The 4,485-nt window shown below is 36.0% G+C and overlaps 1 pseudogene; it reads left to right on the top strand.

Annotated features, from left to right (window-relative positions):
- The first annotated feature begins 1,087 nt into the window (after positions 1-1,087).
- LOC132035899 (geraniol 8-hydroxylase-like) lies at positions 1,088-3,970 on the top strand (annotated as a pseudogene).
- The last annotated feature ends 515 nt before the right edge of the window (positions 3,971-4,485 follow it).

Consider the following 4,485-nt stretch of genomic DNA (forward strand, 5'->3'; position numbering starts at 1 on the left):
TTATCCAGCACTCCATTTTTTTCCAATTGGATGTGCTCTTGAACAATATTTAGCTTCAAAGAACTGTCTCCACAAAGAGTCCTTTGTTCTGAAATTCCACCAAGTTTTAGCACCATAAACTTTCCCAACATCATCAAGTGATCTGAAACCTATTCCACCCTCTTCAGTGGGATAACAAAGATGTCTCAATGCCACCCAGTGAAACTTTTTCTTGCCTTCCATCTCACTTCAGAAAAAATTAGAGATAAGTCTCTCTATTTAAGTGATAGTAGTTTTGGGAAGCTGTACAACAGACATGATATGCAGTGGCATTGCTTGTAACACAGATTTAACAAGAATTGCCCTTCCTCCATGTGAGAGCAACTTGCTCTGCCATCCTCGAAGTCAAACTCTCATTATTATGATCTCCATCATATTGGCAATTCTCAAAACCTAATCAAGTACAGTATCAAACAAATCAAGCAAATAATAATACGCTAAAAGAATCCAGATGTCATATATTTATATCAAATAATGTTCACAAAATTATATTCAAATCATCATATGCAAGATTGGATCTGAGGGCACATCAACTATATAATCTTAACAAGTGTTTTCCTCTTTATTGGGCAGTACGTGGTGTAGGTAAAATCATATTAGTCGGGTTAATGGTTACTAAATATCAGATAGTTATACCAAAATAAATAGTATGAACATGAGATTTATTTATACACAGTAATTTGCACACCAAACTAATGAATATAAATTTGTTTCTTTAATATAAACTTTTCTCATGTAACCATGATAAAGTGATAGTATATATTTATTTAGTTTGTAACTTTTAAAATTTAAGTGCTTGATAATTTAAGTGCAAATAGACATTTTCAATACATAAGCTCCACTTGCGCACTAATAATTCTTTACAAAGTGCACCACAAATATGCACACACATTTTTCAATATATTTCTTCGTGAACTTAATTATTACATACAGATAAAAACAAAACAAATAAATGAAAACCTTGCCCATCCGATGAGTCTATGGTTCCATTGCCTCCGTTACCTAACAGACTCCTACAAAAACCAATATAAACCGCCCCAATTCTCTAGTTCATAAGCCAAGAAATTGAAGAGAAAAATGGACTATGTGAACATTTGTCTAGGATTGTTATTCGCTTGGTTTCTGGTGCGTGGACTCATTTCACTCAGAAGAACCAAAAGACTAGCACCAGGTCCATTCTCTTTGCCTATCATCGGAAATCTTCACTTGCTTGGTGACAAACCACACATATCACTTACTCAACTCGCAAAAACTCATGGTCCAATTATGAATCTCAAACTGGGGCAAATAAACACAGTGGTCATTTCCTCATCAGCGTTGAAGAAGTCATGCAAAAGCAAGATTTAGCCTTTTCCAATAGGTGTGTTCCTGACGTTCTCCATGCCGGCAATCACCATGATTTCTCCGTTATATGGCTACCTATCAATTCTCACTGGAGAACACTTCGCAAGATTATGAACTCTCACATCTTCTCAGGTAAAGATTACAAATGTGTAGGTTTGCTGATATTTGGGCGGGTAAAAAACGAGTCCATAATTCAATCTGTTCAACATGACCCAACCTTCCTTCTTTCTTGTTTTGTGTCTTTTTTTTTTAATGAAAATTAATTTGGCTTTCTTAAATTATTAGTGCCTCAGTTTCAATTTATGTTGTTTGACTGAGCACGAAGTTTAGAAAGAATTTATTTTTTGGGAAACTTATGATATTAAATATGTTATTAGATTTATGTGGTTATAAGACTTTTGAGATGTTGTCTTAAACATACTACAACATTTGTGTGACTATAAATGTTTGTCCTTAAAAAAAAAAAGTGGAAAGTTTAAGCTAAATTCTTTCAAATTTAGAAAACTATCGTTCTTTTTAGAACAGGAAAAAAACCTGCAAGGAAAAGAGAGGACGGGGGGGGGGGGGGGGGTAGTTTAAGTTCTTCCAAATTGACTTGCATTTTGACCAGTCAAATTACACTTTTTCATTAGTTTTGACGCAATTGTTTGATGGATAGTCTCGAATTTAATTTGTTAGTACCCGATTTGTTTAAACTTCATCGAGTTGAGTGAGATAATAAAAAAATGGGTTGATTTAGTCACATCCATTATCAGGTAACAAGCTTGACGCTAATGAGCATCTCAGAACTAAAAAGATTCAGGAGTTGATTGATTATTGCCACAACAGTAGCAAAGTTGGTGAAGCAGTGAATATCGGCAGAGCAACTTTCAGGACTTCATTGAATTTGCTGTCCAACACCCTTTTCTCCAAAGATTTGACTGACCCATTTTCAGATTCTGCAAAGGAATTTAAGGAATTAGTATGTAACGTCATGGTTGAAATTGGAAAACCCAATTTGGTGGACTATTTTCCCTTTCTTAAAAAGATTGATCCACAAGGTATTAGGCGACGCATGACTGATTATTTTACAAAGGTTCTTGACCTTATGAGTGGTTTGGTTGATGAGCGGCTAAATGAAAGGAAACTGGGAAACCATGCAAATGTTGATGTTTTAGATGTCCTTCTCAACATTAGCCAACATCGCCCCGAAGAAATTGACAGGAATCAAATGGAGCAACTGTTTGTGGTTATTCTCTACTCCTTTTTCTCCGATACATTATTACATACCTGTTCATTTTTCTTATTTATTTGTTTTTCGTTTTCCGCCGCAAATGTGTAGGATGTTGCCACACATCGCGGATCAGTTATCTTGAATGATGCAATTACCCTAAAAATTTTGAGGACTAGAAAGAATATTTATTAAATATTTAAATTTATAATATCTTAATATACCCCTTATGTGTTGACCTCATTCTTTTTCATAAACAAGCTAAACATGTGAAAATATATAGTACGTTTTTTCTTTTTAACTGGTAGTGAGAATTGAACCAAGATCTCTTGCCTTCACTGATACCATATTAATTGTGTGGCCATTTCAGTTAAAAACTTAATCTGTTAAGGAGAGCAACAATTTTGATATTTGATAATTTAGTTTGTATTATGGCTCTAGAAGTTGTTTGTTTGATACCTTGGTTAAATGCTTGTGGCAGTAATGCCACACCTTATTAACAGTGTTTGGTCCCCTTTTTCCCGTGACAAAAATTCAGTTTGTCTAATTGAAAGCAACATGTGTTTTGGATCTACTTACTTGATCATATATAGCATCTACGTCACTGGATATTAAACTAGTAAGTTTTACAGGACTTGATTGTAGCAGGGACCGATACTACATCAAATACATTGGAGTGGGCAATGGCAGAATTACTCAAGAATCCACATACATTGGAAAAAGCACAAGAAGAACTTGCACAAGTAATTGGAAGAGGAAAACTAATAAATGAAGCTGATGTTGCAAAATTACCTTATTTGAGGTGCATCGTGAAAGAAACCTTTAGAATGCACCCACAAGTTCCTTTCTTAATTCCACGCAAAACAGAGGAAGATGTTGATTTTTGTGGCTATACTATTCCAAAGGACTCACAAGTCCTTGTGAACGTATGGGCAATTGGGCGCGACTCTAATCTATGGGAAAACCATTTGGACTTTAAGCCAGAGAGGTTTTGGGAGTCAGAGATAGATGTTCGAGGTCAGGATTTTGAGCTAATTCCATTTGGTGCTGGTCGAAGAATTTGCCCTGGATTGCCTTTGGCAATCAGAATGTTTCCAGTAGCACTAGGTTCATTGCTAAATGCTTTTAATTGGAAGCTGCATGGTGGAATTGCATCTAAAGATTTGGACATGGAGGAAAAGTTTGGTATTACCTTGGCAAAAGCTCAACCTCTGCTAGCTATCCCTATTCCAATATAGCTGTTGGGATAAACTGTAAGTTAGTCAATAAGACTACCACAATATGTATCATTTCTTTGTAAAAGTAAGGAAGCTAGAATGAACTGCTTATATTTAAAAAAAAAAATAAAAAAAATCTAGTGTATGATGTCTATAATAAGCCAAAAGCAGTTAGGGATGGCGACGGGGCGGGGCGAGTGGGGGGTGGGGTGGGGTGGGGTATGGGTTTAAGCTTCCGTGGGTGCAAGTTTTTATGAACATGGGGTGGTACGGATTCAAACATCTTTAAAGAGAATCAAGCGGGTGCAGGGTAGTTGCAGGTTGGGGTAAGTTTTGTAGAGAATTTTTTGATATCTGAGTTTGCCATTTACAAATTGTCACGACCCATTTTGTGAGTCATGAGGGCACCCACACTATCCCCCTGGTGGGCGAACCCTTCCCTTAAATCAAGTCATTTAATCAAGAATTGCAGAAGTAAATGCAGAAATATACCGAAGTCACAATAGCTATAAAAATAGCATAAGTGCGGAAGTATGAGTCACTACAAACCCCAATGACCTGGTCTGAACTCGCACAAAAGCTTCTAATGCTAATACAATGTCTGGAATACTAGTACAAATCTCAAAAACACATAATAAGTCTGTTTGAATAATACAAGATAGACAGATAAGCAGG

Source organism: Lycium ferocissimum, chromosome 2 (genome assembly GCF_029784015.1).
Source record: "Lycium ferocissimum isolate CSIRO_LF1 chromosome 2, AGI_CSIRO_Lferr_CH_V1, whole genome shotgun sequence".
NCBI lineage: Eukaryota > Viridiplantae > Streptophyta > Magnoliopsida > Solanales > Solanaceae > Lycium > Lycium ferocissimum.